The following is a 27,737-nucleotide window of genomic DNA, read 5'->3' as shown; positions in this document are numbered from 1 at the left end:
GCAGATGCCGTGCTGTCGCTGTCAGCGCTGTCAGCACCATACATCTACATCTACTGTTCTTTCAATCAAATGAACCCCTCGATAGGCACATTGCCTTTGGGTCATTTCATAATAATAATAATAATAATAATAATGACGCAAAATCTCCATACGAAACATGGTTCCTGTGAAAGCCAGTCCACAGTCCGTGCAGAAAAATCGTATGGATCACGCCTGGAAAAAATCCGTAGCGCCCACACGGATTTTGGCACGCAAAATCGTACCCCGGAAGCTACTGCCTGTCGCGAGCTGTCGCAAGCTGTCGCAAGCTAGCTAGCTGTCGCAAGCTGTCGCAAATTCGCAATGTCCTGTCGCAGAAGTTGAAGAAAGTTCAATTTTTGCGACATGCGACACGCGACACACAAATGGAGTACAGTTTCGACCCTGGGTGCACGTGCAGTGCGCGTGCATAGTTCTACTTGTGCATGAGGATGTACTTATATGTCGCAAACATGAAGACTATTATTGTGAACCGTGTACGCGTGTGCCGACGGCATGTCGCCATGCGCAGATCAAAATATGGTTGATTTCTCTACGCACTGCACGCAGGATTTGTATTTGTATTTTTATTTGTATTTACGATTGCCAAGACTGCAAGGCAAGTTGTGGAAAACGAAACCACGAAAAGGAAATCGGAGCTCCAACTGAATGGAAGTACTGACGGTACTGTAGCTGAAAACATCCAAGCACGCGAATGCCCTGTAGGCGGAGGACAAGCCGAATCAGGGATTTTTCAATGTAGCGAATAGAAATTAGCTTCTGTAGACAGAGTGACACGCGATCAAGATGACGGGATGGAAATCAAATAGAAATGAGGTAAGGACGTTTGGAGAGGGTTTTATTTTACATGTATATAAATCTCAACCAGTAATGCATGGGTTTGGTACAAACTCTGCATTGAGTGCATGCTTGGTTTGTCCTGATCCTGATTGGGGAAATCCTGCCTCTCACGTAGAAAGTGCTAGTCTTTCGTCTCCATCACGCATATGTATGCAATTAATAATATTCGCGGGATCCGCGTCTCCATCGCTTGAATGTTCAGAAACACACAGACTAGCCTTCGCACCCGCAGGCCACCACTATGCCAGTTCACCTTATGTATGTGGCTGTTGCATTCTGACAATAAGTCAACATTATTATTTGTTTTGCACTCACCAAATCATACACCTCACTATGTGTTTTTTTTGGTTCTCCGTGAAGATAAGAATGATATTAGAGAGTTTCTGGGTACCATTAATCCGTGCCAAAATCCGTATGGGCGCTACGGATATTTTCGAGGCGTCCTCCATACGATTTTTCAGCACGGAAAATCTGTGTGGACTGGCTTTCATACGAACCATGTTTCGTAAGGAGATTTTGCGTCATCGGGTGCAGAAAGACTTTTCGCGTACAGATTTGGTACGAGAAACATCGATTTTCCACGAGAAGTTTTGAATTCGGTACAAATTTTTAAAAAAAGGCAAAGCGCCGGAGTGTGACGTGTTTGGGATCGTAACCTAAGTAATGACGGCAAACACATAAGTGCCGTACTCCTGAACATTTTACTGCTCGAAAACGACGTTTCAAAAATCCGTAACACGTCTACGGATTTTGGCACGAAAAATCGTCCTCCGGAACCTCTCTATTAACGAAATGGATAGGACAAGTTGCGCACTAGTTACAAAAACCACGAACAAAAAACTACTTGTCATTTACATGTACCGGTAAATTCCTTGAACGTTGTTGAGGCCATCCCATCAGAAAAATTACTGGCATATTAAACTTCATCCAAAAACTCAATATAAATAGGCACAGTGCAGAGCAGTGCATTCAACGTATTCTTTGAAGGTGTACATATGACTTGGTTTTGAATGTGTGCAAGGACTTCAGGATGGATGGAGTGTTTAACACAGGGCACACAGGGCAGACCATTACAGGCTTCAAGGGCACAATAGGATAACACACTGGAATGCCGGACCGGAGTGGAAGCGAGCAGGTTATGATCTAGCTGGTGGTTCTGACATTGTCGCTGTTTGGCTCTGATTCGGGGTATAGCAGCTAGAGTCAGCAGGCGGGGGGGGGGGGGGGGGAGGGGAAAGGGGAGGGGTGCGTGGTGAGCACTTGACGAGGACAATCCAGGTACGGAATCTTATAAAGGCACGCAAGCGCATACTCCATTCTCCCGGCAGCCAAGCTTTGCAGCAAGGCTGCTGGCCCAGTGATGCATAGGACTCCATGCGGGACGCTGTCAATGAGAGTGAGGTTGCATGGTGCTTTGCCCACCCATGTGAGCCAGGCATACCGCAGAACTGGCCGTATGAAGCTGTGATGCAGTATGTCACCAGCGTACCCTGAATTGCAGGAATCTTGGCTGCGCGTTTCTTTTTGTTGTTTGTTTTTACGTTACATGGCAAACCAGGCTGGAAGGCTTGCCCAATACTGTGGTGGAGATGGAACGGTACAGCAACACGAAAAATCAGCCTGAAAGACGTTTCAAGTGAAAATACCAGTATTTTGTATTTTATTTAAATGCCAAACATGAGATGCAGCTAGGGGAAGCATCTCCTATTGCATGCACACCTTCACTATTTCGTATCCCCCCCCCCCCGATCCAATAGGCCAAGCCTGCGTGAAATCTCCACAGTAATAGAATGACAGCCAATGATACATATATAATAAATGTAGAGCCGAAGTATTTAGTGCAATTACACCCCAGTATAAAAACCGAGGTCCCCGAGGTTTTATAATTGGTATGTAATTGCAATAAATCCTGAGGCTAATACATTTATCATACATAATTATGTTGACCTTCACTTTCCCTAAAAAGGAGTATTTTATAAACAGTATTTATTGGCTTACGGTATTTTATAAACAGTATTTATTGGCCCAAAAGCCAATAAATACTGTTTATAAAATACCACTAAGGCCAATAAATACTGTTTATAAAATACTCCTTTTAGGCAAAAGTGCAGTGCTGCATGGAAAAGTACAGCGGTATTTATTGATTCGGGCAAATTTAAACACACGGCGAGGAGACAATAATTTGATAACCGCAATCAGTAAAACTAGCTGAACCGACATTTGTGTACTTTATTCATGCAATGTAAAAACGGTGGAGACGATGTGCAATAATACGATGAAAATATGAAGAAATGGTGTAGGGAAAAAATATGGATTCAAACAAGTTTTCGTACAACACTCATCAGGAATTGTCGTTGTACTAAAGCCTTTAGTGTCGGACACTGAAACAAAAATTGAACTATTATAGAAAATTTAAGCTGGAGAAATAACATTAAGAGCAACAGCAGTGAAATTTACCAGTGTGAATTTTAACAATCAAAGCGAGAAATGAACAAAGGAGAAAGGAAGGAAAGACAACGTGATAACACATAACAGCAGTACATTACACTTGTTTGAATCCACATTTTTTCCCTACACCATTTCTTCATATTTTCATCGTTTTATTGCACATCGTCTCCACCGTTTATACATTGCATGAATAAAGTACACACATGTCGGTTCAGCTAGTTTTATTGATTGCGGTTATCGGGCAAATTTATTTGAATTTGATACTCTTGATGGTGTGGTCACTAATGAGTGGTATTTATCAAAGGTCAATATAATTACAATGGAACCACATCACATACACTGCAAGGACTTATCTGATAATATCCTCCACCTATAGTGCGAATTTAACTCGGATACTGAGCCAATAAATAGAATTAAAATAGAAGAAATCACATGGAAACGAGTTATGAAGCAACTATCCACTAGGTCTCAGGTCGTTGAATGTCTTAGTAGCCTGTCAGTTTTGTGCCCTGTTATCGCAATTTCTGACTGCTTATTACCTTGTTACAGTCGCGGATAGTTGCTTCATAGCTCGTTTCCATGTGATTTCTTCTATTTTAATTATACCTATAGTGCTCTTGTATTTCTCATGAATTTTTGCATGTGCGGTGCAACGATGTTCTGCAGTAATCAAGTGTATAATACTAGTAGGCAGGGTATAACAGTACGAATCGGAAATCCGGTCATCGGGAGGCAACACCCATGGAACTGTGAATGAAAAGCAGTGCCAGTTACTTTTCCCAGAGGCCACAAGCCATAAGGCCGGAATGAAACGCAACACCCACCCGGACTGCGGGCAACCCTCCAACAGCGTTTCCATGTGATTTCTTCTATTTTAATTACACCTGTAGTGCTCTTGTATTTCTCATGAATTTTTGCATGTGCGCACGGCTGTTACGGGGAGGTCACTTGGCAAGATGGCGGCGACCTGTAGCAACGCCCCTGGCAACAGAGGTCACACGGAAAGCGTGGGTACGCTCATCGCATTTTTCAAATTTTCATGATCATTTCTGCAGAAAGAAAAGGTTCTGTCACTTCGAATACTTGAAATAGTACTTTTATGGATTTCATCTCTTCAGTCTCTTGCTCGTCAAAAAATGTTGTTGGAGGCAGCTGTGCTCCGCGAAGTGCAACAGATACCGCTCAGTAGCAGATAAAGGAGATGTGCTTCGCAGCACTCTTTCGCAAAATGACGACCTGCGCCTCGGATCGTGGGAGAACCTTTTGTCAAGTTTACTCAATCTCCGGACAGCTATAGCTGTTTCGACCTTGTTAGGTCTCATCAGCGGAGTTCACAGACTCAGTGTGTGGCCGAACAGATCAGCAAGAATTAGTTCCAAACCTGTTACAGTGTTAGGTCTCATCAGGGGTGCTCAGAGTGTGTGGCCGAACAGATCAGCAAGAATTAATTTCAACCCTGTACAAGGAAGGACATGGCACTCGAGAAGGTGAAGCTTAGGAGTCACATTGCCTAACTTGCGTGCCAGAACCTCCGCTCTGCAGGTGGCCATGAAGGTGTGGATGGCATCACCCAGAACCTGCCTTGTTGCTGTTGTAAAAACCAGTTTGCCGCTGAACAGCTTGCGACATGCTGGATACTCTGTGAAGAGTCTCGATTAGCGATCTCTCAAGGCCTTTGCCTGGGCAAGCTATAAGCAGCTGAACCTCGCCGCTGTCCGCAGGTGTGCGGCTCTGCACGACTGTAAGGGGAACAGAAGTGAGGGCAGCAATGACATCCGGTTTCAACGCACGGTGTATGTGGTTGCCGACAAATGCACCGGAGTGATATGCTTGCCGCTTTATTTGTTACTGTGGCAGTACTGCTTCCAAGGAAGTTACGCACGGGCCAGCTGCTTTAAAAAAAAATCTTTTACTGTTAATTTCTCATGCTCTTTTCGAGCCACATCACCTCTCATTCGTCAAATTGAGTTCCTTTTCTTTCTCCTTCCATAGAAAGTGCAGATTTGATGCCACAGTCTGCAAGCCAGCAGCCACCACTTCCTGCTGCTGCTGATTGTGCAGCATCACACACTGCAGCTGCCTAAGAATGCTTTGTGCTTCTGACTGTAGGTGTAGTTGTTGTGTTGCTGTGTCGTGTACGTTCTTGTAGCGTCACAAACTGCAGCTGACTAAGAATGCTTTGTGCTTCTGACTGTAGGTGTAGTTGTTGTGTTGCTGTGTCGTGTACGTTCTTGTAGGCATTGATAAGTGCTGTAAACGCTGCAGAGTCACCGTCATCTGCAGCAAGAAACATACATTTGCTCAGTGCAATATCGATTTGATGTGCGTCAGCACAAAGTGCACCGTAACTCCAGGGATAAATCCATAGATCTAGGTGGAGCACAGGAATACACACGTCTTGCAGCTCAACAGGAAGAATGGCTTTTCTAATCACGTTGTTGTACCGCCGTGCGTGCTGCAAGTTGGCACCTGCTGCAACGAACTCTGTATTTAAAGCGTTCCGGCAGCAAGTCAGCAATTGCTTTGTATGGCGGTGATGCAATGTCGTACAGTTTCATCAGGGGAATATCCATGCCAATTGTTGCATCGTCTAAATGCAGACTGGATGAGGCTGGAGCTACATGCATATTCATATGCATGAGTTTTTTGGTCATCACACAACACATCAATACTCAGCACAGATTCAATGGCTTTCGCATGATCTCTCACAAGGTGCTGAGTTCCACGGCTAGTACTACACAACTTTTCACCGCCTTACCTGCATACCAGCTGTAAATTTTCTTGGTGTTTTTCCATTTCAAATCCACTGAATAAATAACAATTTCCACTAAATGTTGCTAGAGATTTGGACCCAGCGGGGCCAACAAGGAATCAGCGGGCCCCAGCAGTAACAAAAAACAGCTACACAGATACTCTTCTCCTCGGCAAAACTACCCTTGACGTGACGAAAAGTCGTTGAGCACCTCAAGGAGGCAACAAACTTCGGTGACTAGAACGATCGAACGTCAACAACTTCAGAGACAAAAGAATGGCTTTTCTCAGCGAAGGAAAGCTCAAATCCACTACTTTTTTCTTTGGCGAAGCATGGTCAGGATGTTGCGCAACTGTAGCCGCGAGGACAGTTCGACGCGGTGATCAGAAGTGGTGCTTTGGAGACCCAACTGAGCAGAGATTGCGTTCAAAATACACCTCCTTGAGTACAAATTTTGAACGTTGAGAACGGGAAAGTCCCGGGAAGCGCCATCTCCAGTACAAAAACCAAGTGTGCCCGTTTTGTACTGTCGTAATAGCCGTGGTGCGGTGCAACGATGTTCTGCAGTAATCAAGTGTATAATACTAGTAGGCAGGGTATAACAGTAGGAATCGGAAATCCGGTCATCAGGAGGCAACTCCCATGGAACTGTGAATGAAAAGCAGTGCCAGTTACTTTTCCCAGAGGCCACAAGCCATAAGGCCGGAATGAAACGCAACACCCACCCGGCCTACGGGCAACCCTCCAACAGCGTAATCTCGTACCCACAGCACCTCTTCTATCCCTGCTCGGCGTCCCCAGCCTACTGCAACTGCTAAATCAAAAAGCTTCTGGTGCTAGTCCATCGGTGTCTTCACTGCAAAGCTAGCCACCTGCTTCAGGAGATGTTCACACATACCACTCCAGTTGGCGTCCCAGGCACCATCTGTCGCGATTCGCGAGAATAATCTAATCAACTCCTTATTTGCTCATCGTGCGCCTAAATCTGCTATGCGTACTGTATTGTTGTACGCTGTATTTTCTCTTCGGGGTGCTAGTGCCGAATTGGGCTAGCACCGTACTAACTCTTTTTCTGTAGTATTCATATTTGGTTACAGTGTGCTCGTAATGGTGTTGCTGCTGTTTTCCCCCGAAACAAAGAGCTCTTTCCGGTTGGTGAAAGAGCTGCCGAATTTCTTCTTATCATCGACTTCATTACTTGAAATGATCTTACTCGTAGCCTTGACCAGAGTCAAGCTACAACAACCGAAGCTCTTGTTGTGTGATATGGACTGACATAGATAATCGGCCAGTGATACACAACAAACTGGTGCCGAAAACCCGACCTTCAGATAACTAGAGTTTGTTACTGAAGGAAATTCAAAATGCCACCGAAGGGCAAGAAGGCGAAGACTCGAGCAGCAAAGTGCTTACTATCTGATGACGATGAGCCCTTGCCACCCCCGCAGGTCTTACACGCAAGGCAAGTGACTACTCTCAGCAACGAGCAGCTCTACTCCATCTACAAGACCGCCGACGCGGTGCTGGACGACGACTATGTATCCTTGCAACAGCTTAGTTTATTTATTTCTGAACTTTCCGTTGCTATTGATTCTTTTCTGGCTGCCTGTTCTACTTTTGATAACGCTTGCATGAAGTATGGCTTTCTTGATTTAAATGAGTCGGGGTTGAAAGATCGACTGCAACTGGGGCTCGTCAGTAGGGGTAAACTTAGGCGTCTAGAATCCAAACGAGACAACATGCAGCGACCTTCACAATCCACTGCTACATCATCCACTGCAACATCACGTTCTCCCTCCAGTTCTAATGTTTCAAATCCCGCAGTACCAGACAGCGCACATGGTAGTTTGTATGCATCCATCCGGCTACCGAAGCTTACCTTACCCAAATTTGATGGCAACTTTTCGAAATTCCGTGAATTTCACGAAATATTTCAAGCCTCTGTCGGTGCCAGCAAATTGTCTGATGTGGAAAAGTTTGCATATCTCCAAGAGAATGTTAAAGGCGTCGCAAAGGAGGCAATTGCTGGGTTCGACCTGACGGGTGCCAACTATCGCATTGCGATGGATGTTTTAGAGGAAAGATTTGGTGACGTTCAAATCCATATCGACAGTCACTACACAGCCATGACGCATCTACCTCCAGCAACAGACAAACCTGCTTCGTTGCGGAAACTACTTGACGAAATCGAACGGAACCTCCGCAGTCTTGAAGCACTCAAACAAGACGTAGAACACCCGTTATTTATTCCTATGATCACAGCAAAGCTCCCACAGGCTGTCATGGTGCAGCTCGAGCTTGCACGGGGCAGCGACAGCTGGACAGTCGCATCCTTACGCAAGGCCCTTGGCATCTTGGTACGTGTCAAGGAAACTAGTGAACGCCAATGTCACGACGCGAACAAAGGACATCAACGGCATTCTGCTCCGTCCAATGTCGTTTCGACTGGCGTATCCCTCTTGCAACATCATGAGAAACGCAGACCTCCGAAATGTTTTTACTGTTAAGGGCCGCACTTTAGCGATGAATGTGGACAGTACAGAGGTTTAGATGCACGCAAAGCTCACGCGAAGCTCAAGGATCGATGTTCTATCTGTTTTAGATCGGGTCATATCGCACGTGACTTCAAACAGGCGAGACCATGCTTCCACTGTAAACTGTCGACACATCACAGAAGCTTGTGCACTAAGAAGTTTGGCGGCGACTCGGTAGCGAAATCAGACCAGAGGCCGAAGAACTCCACCACATTGAGGGTCGATGCTGCACCCTTTCTGTCTGCAACTCAAACCCTGACATCGACGTGTGAACATGTTATCATGCAGACAGCCCTTGCAACCATCCAGGATGAGTCGGGGCAAAGCCTTCAAGCTCGCCTTTTGTTCGATACTGGTTCCAGTCGAACGTACATCACAGAATCGATTCGAAAATCCTTGGACATGCCTACAATTGGCACTGATGTCACGGCAATGGCCAACTTTGGTGCATCCCAACGCACCACGCAGAACCTTCCGCAAGTGGAATTCGATGTCCAACTGCTTGATGGCTCTGCCCAATCCGTCCAAGCCAGCGTTGTCCCGCAGATCTGTTGTCCAATTCTGAAGACTCCGCTGGATACCTAGACACATCCGTCGCTCAAACGCCTACCCCTTGCCGAGCCCTTAAGAGAGCATGTCTGAGAATACCAAAGTATGTGTGCAAGTGGATCTCTCTGATTTCGCTCAAAATTTGCAGGTAGGTTCCCTTTGGGGTGTGGATCGATTGTGCAAAGCCCTTGAAAAAGTTTCTGAAGGGAACCTTGAAATTTGCATACCCCTCAAAAATGGCCGAAATATCACATTATTTATGGGTCTAGAAACGAGTCACGCCACAGCGTATACGAACAAGCTATGAACAAAACTCCATCAAGCCAACATTTCCTTACCTTAGAAGAGTTCCTGGAGCAGTACCGCTTAGCCACGCCAGCATCCCAGAAGACGAGGTCCATCACCCCCTGACGCCACAAATGATCGTCTTGAAAATAGCCAATTTACAAGCGCTGGCAAAACAGCCAGCTACGTCCTCAATTGGCCAGAACTATACACCGGCAGATAGTAGAACACCTATTCTAGCGCTGAGGACATGTCCCCCATCTTCCTTTTGGGGTTTTCTTGAAATAAACTTTTTTGAATTTTTCCACTCGACCATGCTGAAATACGGCCAAAGTCATACCTGCGCAGGAAAGCTCGCCCCTCCGCGACATCTCCTCAGCAATTTCTACTCCAACACTACTCCCAAGGCCGCAGAACAAAGTGTAGTGTTGACTCTGACAAGGAAAAGCAGCGGTGAGCACTTGTTACTCCAAACGACAAGCTTCTCCCTGCGCCACCAATAATTTTTGTGCGACTGTCGATGCAAAAGTGCCTGAAGGCCTGAGCGCAGTTTTTGAATTTTATTGCAAGATGCACGGTGAAATCACGTGCCTTGTGTGACGCAAGAATGCCAAGTCGCGTGGCCCACGGCTCACGAGATTTCAGAGTCACCTTCGTCAAGTGCGCTTGTTACTCCGAATACTCGCCTTGAACGCCCGTTGGTCTGGAAGTGATCACGCTTGTGTTGTTACTGCGCTCAAGAACACGCTGACCGTGTTGTAGGCCTACGAGCCGGGGCTTTCCCTGACCATGTAGGTCGAAGACCAGTGAAATGATGATGAAATCACATTCTTCATGACGTAAGAAATCTCTCATGCAGTTCACGCGACAAGTGCGTGCAGCCAGTGCTGCTCGCGTGCCAGTCAACACAAAGGGAATGAGCTAGCCGCTTTTGTCGAGCATCGACATGAAAACAAGGGACTTTTACTGTTGGACTATGTTCGGGATTAAAGTGTGAAAGACGAATAACTCTCCATGCTGTACGGGGCATATTTCAACGGCTTGCTGCCATTGCAACACTCCTAGGACAGTTTGTGGGGGTTGTCAGCAGTTCAAGCAGGAAATGAAGCTCATCTCCTATTTAAGTCTGGTGACAAGAACGCATCTCGCAATTACCGTCCCATATCTTTGCTGCCAATAGCATCGAAGATCTTGGAGAAGATAGTCCACAAACGCCTGTGTGACTTCTTACAAACCCATTCACTTTTGCCCGCCAATCAGTTTACGTACCGGCCACAACACTCCACGGAAGATGCCTTGACCTTGGCCATGGACCGCTATCTGTCGTCAGCAGACCACCAGCTACATACTGGCGCAGTACTAGTGGACATGAGCAAGGCATTCGATAAAGTACGGCACCAGCTCATGATCCAAGATTTGTTTGCTTTGGGTGTATCTTCGACTGTTTTGCGTTGGTTTGCGAGCTACTTCACGGACCGTCGACAGAGAGTAGTTCTGGCGAGTGGGCAGTGCTCGGGCCTAACTGCATGCGAGTGTGGAGTCCCTCAGGGTAGTGTACTGGGTCCTTTGCTGTTTTCACTATATACCATGGACGTCCATAGCGTCACCAGCCCAGCACACTCCCAGCTGTTTGCGGATGACATCCTTCTCGACACGGCAAGCAGATCCGTAGCAACCCTAAATCAAGTCTTATCAGTTGCTGTGTCAAACTTGGCTGACTACCTACACGGGAAAGGCCTGGTTTTAAACCCTGACAAGACGCAGGTCTTAGCCATTGAGGCATCACGCCGTAGTACCCTGGAACTCAACGTTAACTGCAACGGGACGCCTCTCACCCAGACCACCACTGCTCGTTTTCTGGGCCTACAGATCAATTCCTGTCTTCGGTGGGACGCGCAGGTCTCCAGCATAGTACGTAAAACTTCCCAGAAGCTAACCACCCTGAGAACCATCCGCCCGTCGCTATCTGAACGCCAGTCGCTCCTCTTCTATTCTGCCCTTATACTTCTTGACATGCTTTATGGATCAAACGCGTTCTTCTCTGCCCTCACGGCTCAGCAGCGGCACCAGCTCACTGTCCTCGACAAGCGATGTGTTCGCTGCGTAGCCAATCTGCCCTTCCCGTCCCATACCACTCCTATATACACTCGCCTTTCCCTGACCCCTGTAATTGAACGTGCCAAATGCAAACTCCGTTTCCTTATGCACCGTGTCCACACCAGCAGCATCAGCCCTCTTCTGAAAGATAGAGTAGCCCTCCAACCTCCCAGTAACACCCGTGGCAATGACAATTGCAAATACGTTGTTCCGCTAACTCGGCGAACATCTGGCGACAGCCGACCATTGGTTTCCGCCGTGAAGCTTTGGAACACCCTGCCACAGGAACTCACGTCCGCTCGTCGTCCAACCCCGTTTAAAAGATTGCTGAAAGTGTTTTTCTACGGTTAATATGGCCGAATAGCATCTCCCTCTGGCATAGGTCCTCATCTTCCTATTTCTCCCTGATTGTTACTTCGTTCGAACTTGACTTGTAATTACGGGTACAAATACTTCCTTTTGACTGTTTTCTCATTTTCGCAAGTGAAGCTTTATCGAGCTACACTTTTTATTCTATCGCCATCATAATATTGGGCATCAATGCCCATTTGGTTTGCGATGTAAAATAAAACTTCAATCAATCAATCAATCTTACCTCTGCCATCATGGTCTGTTCCGAGTAGCGTTCCAGGCACATTCGCGATCGATGGCCGCGTGTCGTGATGCAGGAAGCGTCATCCTACGTCACAGAGCACGCGATTTCACCGTGCATCTTGCAATAAAATTCAAAAACTGCGCTCAGGCCTTCAGTCCCTTTTGCATCAACAGTCGCACAAAAAATGATTGGTGGCGAAAGGAGAAGCTTGTCGTTTGGAGTGACAAGTGCTCACCGCTGCTTTTCCTTGTCAGAGTCAACACTACACTTTGTTCTGCGGCTTTGGAAGTAGTGTTGGAGTAGAAATTGCTGAGGAGACGTCGCGGAGGGGCGAGCTTTCCTGCGCAGGTATGACTTTGGCCGTATTTCAGCATGGTCGAGTGGGAAAATTCAAAAAAGTTTATTTCAAGAAAACCCCAAAAGGAAGATGGGGGACATGTTCTCAGCGCTAGAAGAGGTGTTCTACTATCTGCCGGTGTATAGTTCTGGCCAATTGAGGACGTAGCTGGCTGTTTTGCCAGCGCTTGTAAATTGGCTATTTTCAAGACGATCATTTGTGGCGTCAGGGGGTGATGGACCTCGTCTTCTGGGATGCTGGCGTGGCTAAGCGGTACTGCTCCAGGAACTCTTCTAAGGTGAGGCAATGTTGGCTTGATGGAGTTTTGTTCATAGCTTGTTCGTATACGCTGTGGCGTGACTCGTTTCTAGACCCATAAATAATGTGATATTTCGGCCATTTTTGAGGGGTATGCAAATTTCAAGGTTCCCTTCAGAAATTTTTTCAAGGGCTTTGCACAATCGATCCACACCCCAAAGGGAACCTACCTGCAAATTTTGAGCGAAATCGGAGAGATCCACTTGCACACATACTTTGGTATTCTCAGACATGCTCTCTTAACACTCACTCGCGAACATGTCGAGATTGACATTCTGTTTGGGACAGATTTTTACACTGACTTTGTGCTAACGGATCACACTCGCTTTCCAGATGGCCTGATCCTCCTAGACACCAAGCTAGGTTTTATCTGCACGGGAAAGGTTCCTCACTCCGAGCTGACCCAACGAGAAGAGGCCACTCTTATGGTCAACAAAGCTCCTGACCCTCAGTGCACTCCTTCCGACTTCGATCTGAAGAAGTTCTGGGAATTAGAGAGCGTGGGCATTGATGGGAATGCAGATCACGACGATGATCAACTTGCGCGTGATAGCTTTTCACGTTCCGTGCAGCAGTCGGACGGCCGCTATGTGGTGTCATGGCCATGGCGTCCGGGCACATGTGATCTGCAAGAGGATCGAGGTCTTGCGTATGGTCGCCTTAAGGCTTTGCTTCGGAGATTGCGCCAGGATCCTGACCTCCTGGAGAAGTACGACCAGACGATCAAGGAGCAGGCGGTCAAGGGCATCCTTGAAACAGTCGTCGATGAGCAAAGCGATACCGACGGTCATCCAGTTCACTATCTTCCCCATCATGGCGTAGTGACACCTGCCAAGAACACAACGAAGCTCAAAGTTGTATATGATGCTTCCGCCAAGTCCAACAAGACATCGTCCAGCTTAAACGAATGCCTTCTACGAGGTCCCGTCATGCTACCGGATATGGTAGGCATATTGCTTCGGTTCAGGCTCTTCCCAATAGCAATCACCAGCGACGTCGAGAAAGCTTTCTTGCAGCTTTCGCTTCACGAGCCCGATCGTGACGTCACGAGATTCCTCTGGCTGAAGGACATTACTCAGCCTCCAGTCACGAGCAACATTATTATCTACCGCTTCTGCAGGGTACCCTTTGGGGTCATTTCTAGTCCGTTTCTTCTTTCGGCGACCCTGCACCACCATCTTCGATCGCAGCCTGACTCGACAAATTCGCACGACATACTGGACAACCTGTATGTGGACAACGTGCTCGTCGGAAAATCAGGTGTCCACGACAGCCTCCGGTACTACCAACATGCGAAGTCCGTGTTTGCTGAGGCTTCCATGAACCTCCGATAGTGGGCGTCGAATTCAGCCGACTTCTTGGAGATGTTGCCCGAGAAGGACAGGGCCAAGGGATCCTCCCAGAAATGCCTGGGGATTGACTGGAACTTCAAGAATGACACGCTCCAGGTCCCATCCATTTCTGCAACAGCCCGCGTTGTCAGAACCAAGCGTGAGTTGTTGCAAGCCATTGCACAATTCTTTGACCCCTTAGGTCTGCATTCACCAGTAGTTACTGCTGCGAAGATTCTCATGCAAGATGTCTGGAAACTATCGTACGACTGGGATGATTACCTCAGTGATGACATTCTTTCTTGATGGCAGTCTATTGCAGAATCCATGGATGCAGCATCCGACCAAGTCGTACCTCGCTCATTTGGTCTGAATCACTTGGACACAGAGCGTTACGAGTTACATGTTTTCTGCGATGCCTCCAAGTCAGCCTATAGCGCGGCTGCTTACCTTCGAAAGATTGGAGATACGCACTGCACATCAGATCTGATCTTCTGCAAGACGAGAGTCGCGCCTGTGAAAGCAATCACAATTCCCCGCTTGGAACTTCTAGCCGCTCAGCTGGGAGTCCGGATTGTCGAGTTCATTCAGCGTCAGCTCACGGTTGAGTTCACACGGATCTGCGTCCACTCCGACTCCTCCTGCGTCCTCGGATGGATACGTAGTAAGAAGAAACAGCCACAGTTCGTTGAGAATCGACTCACCGAAATTCGAAAGAACCCTGCCATTGAGTTCTTTCACACTCCGACTGACCTCAACCCAGCCGACCTTCCTTCTAGAGGTCAATCGCCATATCCTGGAAACGTCGACCTTTGGTGGCATGGGCCAACTTGGCTTTGCGAGTTGCAGGGGTCCCCACCTTCCTTTCCGGGGGAGGATCCTGTACGGTTGACCACACCCACTCCTGATGAGTTTGCAAAATGTGTTACAACAGATGAAACTCTGATCGCTGATGTTCAGCCAGAATACACACCCTTTGGCATCGATCCATCCAGATTCTCATCATGGAGCAAATTGACCCGAGTGACAGCTTGGTCGGCACGATTCATTGCGAAATTGCAAGGACGAACTACTCAGAGTGACACCACACTATCCGCAACCGAATTGCAAGAAGCCACAACACTGTGGCTGAAATATGCCCAGCGCCACCAGTACTCTGATGTTCTAATGGCTCTCGAACGCGGAAACAAGCACGACCTCGTGCATAAGTTAGACCTCTTCATAGATCAGAAGGGAATCCTCAGGTGCGGAGGTCGCCTAAAGCATGCCGAATTGAACATCGAGACTCGCTTTCCAGCTCTTCTTCCGCATCGAGGACCACTAACGGCACTAATCGTGACCCACTTCCACAAGATGATACTTCATTCTGGAGTAAGTCACACACTGAGCAGAATCCGCCGGGAGTACTGGATCACACAAGGAAGAAGCACTGTGAAGTCAATCCTGAGAAAGTGCCACACGTGCAAGAGAGTCGAAGGATACCACTATGCCACTCCTCCGTTTGCGCCTCTTCCACCAGAGCGCCTTAACCCTTCCTTAGCATTTACTTTCTGCGGAGTCGACTACTTCGGTCCGATGTACACCAAGGAACAGTCCGTATCCAAGAAGGTTTGGTGTGTGCTGTACACATGCCTAGTCACGCGTGCAGTCCACCTGGAACTTGTGCCAACTATGTCCACCGTCGACTTTATTGATTCATTTCGAAGATTTGTTGAGCGTCGTGGTTTGCCGGAACGCATCTGGTCCGATAACGCTCCCCAATTTAAGCACGCGGACAAGTCACTTACTGAGGCTTGGCGAGGAATGGTGAAGGATCCGGATCTAATGAATTACATGGGAGAGCAAGGCGTCGACTGGAGATTCATCGTTGAGCATGCACCGTGGATGGGTGGCTGCTATGAACGTATGGTTGGCATTGTTAAGCGCTCGCTGCGCAAGTCCCTCGGCAAGCAAGTCCTGACCAGCGACCAACTATACACCCTGCTGACGGAAGTAGAAGCTGTTGTGAACACCAGGCCACTGGTTGCTCATGCTGACGAGTTCCGGGGGTGGGGGGTCCTCTGACACCGGCTCATTTCTTATCCCTCCGTTCTAATCTTATCTTCCCTAGTTTTCTTGATACTGATGTACATGATGACCCACATTTTCTTGTATCTAGCTCTAAAACGTATAATACGCTTTGGAAACGAGGCCAGCAGTGTCTGGAATCGTTTTGGCAATGCTTCCAGAACGACTATCTCACCAGCCTACGAGAACGCCCACTTAGTGCACCAGCCAAGAGATGCGAGAATGCGGAGCCACGTGTGAACAGTGTTGTGCTGATCAAGGAGAGCGGCATGCCAAGAGGGACATGGAGGCTGGGCAGAGTGGTGGATATTCATGACAGCCAAGATGGTTGGGTGAGATCAGCGACTGTGCAGCTTGCGTCTCAGAAACAGGTCCGTCGCCCAGTTTCCCACTTGTACCCGGTCGAAGTAGCTAGTGATGCCAGTCAAGTCTCCGTCACTCATGAACCAGCAACTACTCACAGCGACGCGTCCGTCACACCACCAGCCAGGCTACGCCGCGCTGCTGCTCAGAAATGCCAGAATATGGTTCGCAGGCTGAGGGATGATGATGCACTGTGAGTTAGTTATGTACTTTATTTTCTTTCTTTGATCGTATAATTATTTGGCCAAGTTATTTGGTCTTCCCAGATTTGTGACTGCGTCTGTAGTTTAATTGCTCTTCCGCTAGCTTTCTTTTCTTTGTTTGCTTCTTTCGCCCGGGAGTGTCGCGATTCGCGAGAATAATCTAATCAACTCCTTATTTGCTCATCGTGCGCCTAAATCTGCTATGCGTACTGTATTGTTGTACGCTGTATTTTCTCTTCGGGGTGCTAGTGCCGAATTGGGCTAGCACCGTACTAACTCTTTTTCTGTAGTATTCATATTTGGTTACAGTGTGCTCGTAATGGTGTTGCTGCTGTTTTCCCCTGAAACAAAGAGCTCTTTCCGGTTGGTGAAAGAGCTGCCGAATTTCTTCTTATCATCGACTTCATTACTTGAAATGATCTTACTCGTAGCCTTGACCAGAGTCAAGCTACAACAACCGAAGCTCTTGTTGTGTGTTATGGACTGACATAGATAATCGGCCAGTGATACACAACACCATCCGCGCAACTCGAGGGCAGCAGTCCAATCTGCTACGTTCACCTTTTCTCCGCGGTCCCTTCGGGAGACGTAAAGCAGAAGTAATTTCAAAAAACAAACGCCCCCTTACTCTCAGACTGTTTAGACGCGTTCCTGTCACTCGAGTTGAACCTTGGTGTGAAACTTCTAAGTCCATGCGTGCACATTTATTTGTGAATTTTATTTATTTATTTATTTATTTATTACAGCATCTCATAGCACAGTGAGAACACCGGCCAATACAAAGAGAGAGGGTGTTAGCCAACCACGGCAAGAAAGGGAGAAGGGGAGGAGAAAAAAAAGAACCGGCATGGAAAAGTAGTGATTGCAACAAAATGAGAAACACAAAATCAAAGTCAAGGCGCGACAAGGCTCTTAAAAAGGCGGAGGGAAGAAAGGTCCTTAGCTTCTTGGGGAAGTGCCAGCCACGCAGAGTACGCAGTGAAAAGGGGAGAGTGAAGTAGAAAGGAGGACTTGGGTTTCGGAAGGGAACGGGAGTTTCTCGTGCTACGGGAAGAAAACCAGATTGAGTTTGAGAGAATGGATAAGGGTGACAAGATGTGAATTACGTCTCTTAGACAAAGGGGTAGTGTCAGCAAGGGCATAAAGGGTGGAAGATGGGAGCATGTGGGGTTTTCGGAGGAGGATTTTTAGAACTTTTTTAATTTCAAAAAGTGCTTACTACACACTAGTATGTCTTATGCCCTATACGTACTAAGCGGGTTTGGCTTTACCAGTAGGTGAATTTCCGGTAAACTGATTAGGGCGGGAGTTGACTGTCTTCTACTAGAATTATCGTTTATGGTTTTATGGCTACTGTCCACCTTCTGTGCGCAGATGGTAACCTGGACCATGATGGTGCTATGTGCATCGTGGATTGGATACTGCCAAGGAGCCTGGCCCTGTGGAGATTGCCGATGTGATCAGTTAACAGGGACCAGAACTCTGCTAAGTTGCTCATATGTGTCAGATTTTTTGTACGTTAGCTATCTATTTGAGTTAGCAGCCAGTATGGGCTCTTATCTTGTATATCTCCCCACGCTCACATTTCCACACAGAGTTCACTGATCCGAAATAATCAATTCTACACAGTTCAAGCTTTGAGTGCTCTGTAATCTGATGTTAACAATCTGTAAGGAGTTCAACCGGCTAGGTCTAATTGCTTGCCGTACTCCTAGAGTACATGCAAGGTAGCAAGATGTTGACTGATTGTAGTGCAACAAAAAGGCATACAGGGTGCTAAATAACGGTCGGACATCGGACAATTTCCCACCGTTTACGGTCAGTTTCCGGATGTTTTGTACACATCTGGAAAAAGTTTTCGCGCACATTTTTTTGCAAAGCGCACAAATGAAAAGGCACGTCAATCCTTTGTCTCATAGTCAATGGTGATATCGTCTGGCAAGAGAAAGCCAAGCACCGCTGATGCGGGTGCTCCTCTTGGAAGAAGCCCCGAGGACTCAAGAAGACCACTTGTGGCAAGTGGGTCGCCAAGTATGATAGGAAGCTTTCAACTTCTGTTCAGCTGAGCTATGAGCACAGTCCCTCAGATTGTAGCGTTATCAAAAAATTTGAAGTGTAAGATATGTTCCCGTTTTGTTGATAAAATTCGCAGCAGCAAGAATTTTTCTGACTCTTTCATCGTTGGCTCAAGGAACCTGAAAACGTCAGCCTTCAAAGATCATGCTACTTCTGAAATGCATCGTCGTGATAACATTTTGATGGTATTAATTCTACACTGAACATTGTGTGATATGATGTGAAAATTTGCATGTCGGAATATGTCCGGCCGTTTTTGCAACTGGCAGGATATTGTGTCAGAGCACATTTCAATCCTTAGCGCATGCCCTGGGCATACTAGATGCCAATAAAAGACACTGCAGACGCATGGTATTTTTGAAATATTTCAAATTTGGCTGGAGTTTCTTGAGAATTGTTTTCTAAATGTTGATCAGGTCCTATCCCCAATTGGCCCAACTTCTGCGAAAACCAGGCTTAGGGTGAAACTCATTTTTTTGAGAAAAATGATGTTTTGTAAAAAGGTTGTGTCCCGTGGGCAATTGAGTACAGTGAAGTCGAACAATTTTTGCGACTGCGGGGGGGGGGGGGGAAACTTTAGTTAGGACCCTCCCCCACCCACCCACCCCCTGAACGAAATATAGATTGGCTTGACAGCAAGAATGCCTGGATGTCTCTCATATCAATATTTTTCAAAACGAAACTCCCCTTGACCCACCCACTCATATACGAAACTTTTTCTCTTCATGTAAAAGATCGATAATTATTCACAGCGGGTCCAATGTTATTAGGCTTTTTGCCTGTTTTGATTTCCAGTTTAAATAAAGTATACAACAAACAACAAATCAACTCAACACACTAAATGAATCTCTCTCATTTACAAAACATTATATGATTATATCCTAAAATGGCAATAAATAAGATAAATTGTGCACTCATAACAACAGCAAAAATGAAGAAAGTCAAGTTCCATAACGTTTTCTTGTGACTGTCATCAGTGGAACGCCGTCACATAAAAATATAATAACTAAAACACACACTTATATACATGTAGCTAATATAGTTTCAGGTAGAAGTACAGCAGCTAACAAGTACAAAAAGCGAAGTTTGCACCTTTGCAATGTGTGAATATAGTGTATGTGAGAAAGGTAGTGGCAGATGAATGCGATACTATGTGAATGAATGTAATGGTGCGTGTGCATTACTTGAAGAGTGTGAGTGATACAACGTTTTCTTTCTGTTCACATAGCACAGGGTCACGAGTACGAATTTACACAGCTTCCAACACCTGCAATTGCTTGAAGCAACGTGCGCAACGAATAACACTAAACCAGGAATCGTCAAGCACCTTACGACATTCTGGACTGGACACCAAATGCTTTTACACTGCGGACTTCCGCTTGTCAACGTCAACCTCCTCCTCATCACTACTGTCATCCTCCTGGTTTAGTGTTATCCAGTTGCGCACGTTTCTTCAAGCAATTGCAGGTGTTGGAAGCTGTGTATATTCGTACTCGTGACCCTGTGCTATGTAAACAGAAAGAAAACGTTGTATCACTTACACACTTCAAGTAATACACACGCACTATTACATTCATTTACACAGTATCGCATTCATCTGCCACTACCTTTCTCACATACACTATATTCACACATTGCAAAGGTGCAAACTTCGCTTTTTGTACTTGTTAGCTGCTGTATTTCTACCTGAAACTATATTAGCTACATGTATATAAGTGTGTGTTTTAGTCATTGCATTTTTATGTGACGGCGTTCCACTGATGACAGTCACAAGAAAACGTTATGGAACTTGACTTTCTTCATTTTTGCTGTTGTTATGAGTGCACAATTTATCTTATTTATTGCCATTTTACGACTATTGTCTCCTCATCGATTGTTTAAATAGTTATATCCTGCCTGTAATTGAATATTAGGCCTATTGAATAGGCATGCATAGCTGTCACCCCGCTCTCAATCACAGCCCTTGACCATCTTGAGCAAATCCGACACAAGGCGGCCAGAATTTGCCTCCGTCCCCCCCCCCACCACTCTTCACTCCTCTGAATCATTCAACACTGCTCCATGGTCCCCACCAACAGCATCTCACCTTCTCATAAACTTATCTCTTATTGGCGATGCTGCCAATGTGAGAATAAAGAATTCAAGATTCAATTAAAAAACAACAGCATCGCTGTTACCCCCATCTCCCACACTACTACCCCCATCTCCCACACTACTACAAGCTAGAGAGAATACAGCGGAAAGCAGCACGATTATACCTCCTCCACCCTCTCTACACCCATATGAACCACTCTGACCTTCTACACCGCATCAAATGGCCCACTCTCTTCTCCCGCTTTAAGGCTAGACACATAGCGTTTGCTCACTCCATCCACCAAAATTACGCCCCACCTCATTTTCTAATGCTCGCAACCCCAAACCGTGTCTGGGAATACCAAAGTATGTGTACTAGTGGATCTGTCCAATTTCGCTCAGGTATGTTCCCCTTGGGGCGTAGATCAATTGTGCGAAGCCCTTGAAAGCGTTTCTGAAGGGAACCTTGAAACTTCAGGGTTCACAGTTGCGTAGAAAAGCGTCGATTAGATGGGGGCGGCGCACATGCTCCAAAATGCCAGCATGACTAATCAGCAGTCAGAATTTCGTCGCATTTTTGCTCGAAGTAGGGGGTGTTTGAAGGAGTTAGCAGCACTTCAGCTAGGTGCTACGAGGCTGTCGATTGGCCCTGGCACAGACGACATGTGTTCCAAAAGATTTACCGAAACAAATTTTCATTATCCACACGGGTATGCCAGAGCGTATGCGTGAACTTCGTGAGATATAGTACAGCAGTGGAAGGGAATATCCAAAAACGTCTCGGTAAATTGCGTATGCGTGAACTTCGTGAGATATAGTACAGCAGTGGAAGGGAATATCCAAAAACGTCTCGGTAAATTTTATGCCATAGATTGTCCAAATCGACCAAGAGGAAGATTCTCTGTACTGATTGTAGAACTGGTGACTCCTCCGCGTGCGCCGTGCGCATCGCGCGAAAAGGAGGTGGAAGATCAAACAAGAAGAAAATGGCATGCATGCAGTGGAACAAAAAAAACAGCAGTTTTTTTCTTCATTTTTGCGTTTGGTGTAGGAACCTTTCAAACCGCGCAGAGTGTTGGTCTGTTTCTTCATCTTTTCTTGTTGGCGAGATATTTCTTCTTCTTGCATCCTTGCCAGTTTCTGCGCTGTCTGGAGCGAATCCTACACGTTGGCATACTCTACGAGCATCTTATCAAGCTCTGCTTGCAGCCATCTATCATTGACTTCGGGACTATGCTGTTGCTGGGCAAGCATTTGAGTATCAATACCTTGGTCATCTGTTTAGAACGGATGGAATCCGGTTGCCACTAGTGCAACAGAGAGTGGAGTGCTTTCAGGCTCAGGCATTGCTACACTACCTGTTTCCCCGGCATCGCTAATGCATTCGTGCTCAGGACTTGCTACTCGAAACGGCTCCTCCTCGTCAGAGCTCTCCACCTATGCACAATCAACACCCACCCGCAGAAAAGAGTGTTCTTTGAACATCAGTAGCTATACACTATTTTATATGGCGCACGCATGTGTATTTGTAGAGATATGTGAACGAGAAGAAATATTCACTTGTCAAGCATAATGTTCCATCCGCATTACTATTGCTATTAGTATGCATGTATGTGTGGGCGCGTTATGTAATTCTAGAGACAGATCAGCACAGACTGAGTACTTCTAGAGACTGATCAGCACAGACTGAGTAATTCTAGAGACTTGAAGATGTTAAGCGTTCAGTACAAGTACGTCCCTCTATTTTGATGCACTGAAACATTCATTTTTACAAAACATACCCAATACTCGGAGTATTGTCTTATTCCCTGCTGCAAAGCTGCTACTTCCTGGGTCTCATCAGGATCTTCTTGGTCGCTTTCTGCCTTGTCCGTCTGCGAACCATGGAAGCCTATTCGCGCTCCGAATCCGGCAGGTACACATTTATTTGGCCATGTACGCATGTTTTGACAGGTACACATTTTTCCATTGATTCCATGATCCATGCACGTGGGCGTGTAAACACCCGTACCGCCGTCTTCGTAGTTGCCATGCACATTTGCATGACGACTTGCGAAACCTCAATCTATTTTGAACGAAACGATTACGAGCCGAATCAAACTTTCGTTTCGCATTCGATTCATAGCAAATGCGAAAGGTTCCTACTGGCAAACTATTCCCACTGGAGCCTGCGTTTCACCACAAGATCGCGATGGCAGGGAAGATTATACAAGCTAGGGAACGCCAATGCCTGGCTTGCAAAGGCTGCTGCACCATGCAAGGGAAACATCGACATCAAGACTGATTGGCAAGACGGTACAAACAGTAAAAACCACACAACACCGTGACCAGAAATAACCATTGGACTCCCACTTGCACTGGAGCCAGCACAATATCGTGATGGCAGGGAAGATAATGCAAGGGAATGCTTGAGGGAAGGAAAGAGTCTTGGTTTCATAGTCGCTCTTTGTGCTCCGCTGGCAATGGCTGCTGCACCACGCAAGGGAAATATCGACATCAAGACAGTGGTCGGCAAGACGGTACAAAGAGTAAAAACCACAAAAACAAACCATTACTCGGGCATTGGCATTGCAGTGCGCGGATGAGTGCACACCATCTTCAAGTACCGTGTCCTGGTTCATGATCTAGTCACAGCACTCTCAGCACTGCACATGTAGTGACTCGCGCGTACCACGGTACTGACTCAGCAGCTCTCCCTGCGTCACGTGCACTGAGGCGCGCGGCACGTGCCAGAACGACGCTTTTGTCAACCCTGGATGCCTACTGTGAGCCCTGAACTTGCATACAGTGGACTTCGCTAATAATGACTCTTGATATAACGACAATTCGCGAATACCGACAGTTTCCATGCCCAGAGCAAAGTCCATACTACCTGTATACATATAATGAGACTTCGCGTAATACGACACTTCGTGAATGAGGACGCTTTTTTGATGCCCCGCCGAGTGTCGTTGTACGCAAAGTTGACTGTACCCCTCAAAATGGACGAAATATCACATAGTTTATGGGTTTACAAACGAGTCACGCCACAGCATATATGAACAATCTACGACCAAATCTCCATCAAGCCAACATTGTCTCACCTTAGAATAGCAGTACCACTTAGCCCCCCCCCCCCCCCCCCCCCCCAGGATCCCAAAAGACCAGGGCCATCACCCCTGATGCCACAAATGATCGTCTTGAAAATCGCCAATTTGTAAGCACTGGTAAAACAGCCAGCTACGTCCTCAATTGGCAAGTACTATACACCGGCAGATAGTAGAACATCTCTCCTAGCGCTGAAATGAACTTTTTGAATTTTTCCACTCGACTATGCTGAAATACAGCCAACATCATACCAGCTGTGCCCCGGCCCCGTCTAAAACCAAACTGGCTGTCAGTCAGCTGGTGATTGCGCTCCAAGAAATTGGTGACATGTTCGTTGACAAAGCTCTCCATAATAGATCTAGGTGGCTTCTACAATGACAGGTTTGACTATACCTGTGCTGCAATCAAGAAATGGGATGTCACAATGTGAGCAAAAAAGTGTGCATTGTGTATCCGAGTAATGAGTTTGTAGTTGATTTTGTTCATAGCTTTTTTTTAAAACGTATTGTCGTTATTGGTCGTGTTCGTGTCGTCGTCGGGGGCGGTGTTCTCCTCCTGCTTGTGTTCGTCGTTGTCATACTAAAGTCATATTCTGTTTTTGCCTTTTGTTTAGCTAGACACCGACTTGCAACGACTCCTCATAATGTATTTGACAACAGCATTATATTCATGGTCTGTTTTTACAGGTTTCTTAGTAATAACCAAATCTCTATGATACCGCATAATGTCTTTGACAAGTTTAGCGTTCTTAAAACATTGTGAGTTGAACTTTCCTCTGTGACGTTGAGCACTCATATAGACCTTTCAAAAGTCAAAGTTATCAGTCATAATTCATTTGACTATTGGGAGGTTAGTGTAGCGGTATCAAGTTGTTTTGCAGGGAACGTCTTAGTACACGGTACTAAAATTATGCAACGGATCGAAAAGTGTGATGTGTATTTGGTGGACACTGATGCATGACAAGTAGTGCCAATATTCTCTCTTATGCTCTTCAAAATACTGTTGCGTTCCGTGAAATCTGACAAAACGTACAGAACTGCAGTCCATCTCAAAAATATAGACGCATGGTGTTTTTGAAATATTTCAAAATTAATTTGGCTGGAGCTTTTTGAGAATTCTCCGGAATATTGCTTAGCGACTTTCCGCAATTACTCTCATATAGATTTTTGAGCGATCGAATAGCAAACGCTCCATTTCGAAATTTTTATGCACAATTTTATCAAATTTGAGCTCGGATGGTGAGCCAATATAGTTATGATGAAGAAAGGAAAAGGACAAAATGTTACGAGTTATGACAAACTGTCCACCAACGTAACCAGATCTTATACAGCCAGCACGTGTGACAAAATGGCATAAAGCTGACAAGGAGTACTGAGACATTCGGCGACCTGACACCTAGCCCCAACACATCTCCAAGGAGCAAACCAACATAACTCGTAACATTTCGTCCTTTTCCTTTCTTCATCACAAAATTATCACAGATTTTATGTGGTATAGATGCTGTCCTAACGGTTTTTTGAAATCACGCGTATATTATTTTTGAAATGCAATGTAGTGTCCTAGACCAGTCCTGATAACGCCAATGAAACTGTGAATGTGAACGACAAGCCGCTGAGCAGTTGTGTCACTTCCAGTGCATCAAGGACCGTGTAAAGTTGATGTTGTTGTTGTTGTGCTTTTGTTTATATTGTAGTTGTTGGATTAAACAGGCAATGGTGCCTTCTCTCAAGGAGACGACTTAGAAAAGGAGAGGGCAGTACGAAAGTGGGGAGGGGAGAAAAAGCAGGCACGGAAGGGAGATAGAATGGAGAGGAGAATATAGCACATTTGTATACTGGAAGTATACACATTTTCGGCACATTCAAACTTTCGGCCTCCTCTGGCTAAAACCCATTTCGGCCGCATCCAATTTTCGGCCTGTACTGCTGCCACCTCTATACACTGTCACACTGAACCTTGCAAAACAAAATTTGGGCCGCAACTAATTTTCGGCCAACCATGACCGAAATAAGATACGCACCAGACCTTTGTTGACTGGCAGCAGATTAAGAAGCAGGAGTATTAGGTCCAGGTCTTTGGCACAGTACAAAAAGCGGTTAAGGCAACTGGGAGAATAAGGATGTCTTGCGAGCCTAATGCATCACGCAACCGCTTCTTCTCTCCAATGGATTGAAGTTCGGCCGAGAGACTGTTCCACAATAGCACAACGTACAACGTACAACGTGATAGTACACTTACCTGTGTGAGCAGTGACCACACAGCTAAAATGAAGGGGCATGCCACGGCTAAAAATAAGTTCATTTCACGATCGAGGTGATTCCGCCGACGGTAATCAACCGACCTCGCAACGATAGTGTATTCGTACTGGGCTGGTGGTGAAGTAGAAATCATCCAGAGCTAGCAGACGACAACCATACCAGCTCTCGTCTTGTAGGGAAAGTCAAAGCCATTGAGATGAGGCGCGACCAACTTACAACCTTCCTTGAAAATTTGAGGAAACGATATTTTTTCGTCCATTGACATCAGCGGTGACGAGGCCTTCAGCTCAGCGTGAAACTCTCAGTCAAACTAGTCGGGAATGTTACTCTAGACTTCAGACTATCATCATGTGTAATAATGTTTGTATGGTTTAGATTATAGAGGTATAAGTAACAAGAGCCAAGTCAATAGTCAAACTGCGACAATTTCGATGACGCAGAAGAAGTATAACGGCTCACATCAGACTTGGCTAGAGGACGATTTTCCGCATCCGTAGGCATGCCACCATACTTCAAGGGTGAAGGCGCAGATGCAGCTACTAAAGCAGTAGGAGGTGAGGAGATCAAAGTCCCAAAGTGGTCAAAGACCGCAGCAGGGCTGGAAAAAATCCTTCCGCTTCCAAGCAGGACTAAAACCGGGTACCCTATGCAGGAATTCATAGTGGGATGGACTAAACCTGGTACCCTATGCAGGCAGGCACAGTGGGATGGACTAAACCTGGTACCCTATGCAGGCAGGCATAGTGGGATGGTCTTACCATGAGTACAGGCATGAATTCTAAAGAAATAATGTGTTTACCACTAGCACTTAGTCAGGTGATGCTCTACACTTGAGGTATTTTCTAGTGCGCTCGCCGCTTGGTGCAATCCGACCTGTACCAGTTCTGATTCCATTATTGCAATTGTGCATGTGTACGTCCTGACGCATTCGTGCCATTTCCAAGTTATGACGGGCTGTGCAAATTAAGAGCGCCAATCAGGCACTCTAGGTCGGTTCTAAACGAGGACACTTGTAGGATCAGACTTCAAAACTCAATATTCCGGTGAATCTCCTTGGGCAGGCAGGAAGCAGCCCTCATTGCACCCACACAATTTTAACCTGTGAAGTAGCAGGCGAAGAGCTCCAATGTATCAATTTTACCTCAAATAGCTTTACTTTGCTGGTGATTCCCATGCAATGTTTCTGCACATGTATGTCTGCTTATGCAGGTACTTGCAACAGAATCAACTCACGAGCCTTCCTGATAATATATTTGGCAAACTGACAAATCTGACAGATCTGTGAGTCGAACTATTCTGTGAGGCTCGGAGATTTCGAGTGATGTTCGAGAAAGACGCGTTGGTAGTTCTTATTAAAGGGGAAGTTAAGGCAAAAATTAAAATTTCACCAGTTGTAGTCATCGGGGTGCTGAGTCGAATGGTCTTGGTCCGAGAAAGCAGAGACGCTACCTTCCTACTTGAATCCCAATCGAGATCGCGCACCTC

The 27,737-nt window shown here is 46.2% G+C and overlaps 1 long non-coding RNA gene across 1 annotated transcript; it reads left to right on the top strand.

Moving 5' to 3' along the window:
• Positions 1–652: 652 nt before the first annotated feature.
• Positions 653–27,535, top strand: LOC135812497 (uncharacterized). The gene is made up of 4 exons (XR_010552824.1): positions 653–855; positions 18,133–18,272; positions 24,681–24,752; positions 27,462–27,535. It is a non-coding gene; the product is annotated as an uncharacterized LOC135812497 (long non-coding RNA).
• The last annotated feature ends 202 nt before the right edge of the window (positions 27,536–27,737 follow it).

The sequence above is a fragment of the Sycon ciliatum genome, chromosome 3 (genome assembly GCF_964019385.1).
Source record: "Sycon ciliatum chromosome 3, ocSycCili1.1, whole genome shotgun sequence".
NCBI classification, from domain to species: domain Eukaryota; kingdom Metazoa; phylum Porifera; class Calcarea; order Leucosolenida; family Sycettidae; genus Sycon; species Sycon ciliatum.
This window is presented reverse-complemented; position numbering and strand designations above follow the sequence as displayed.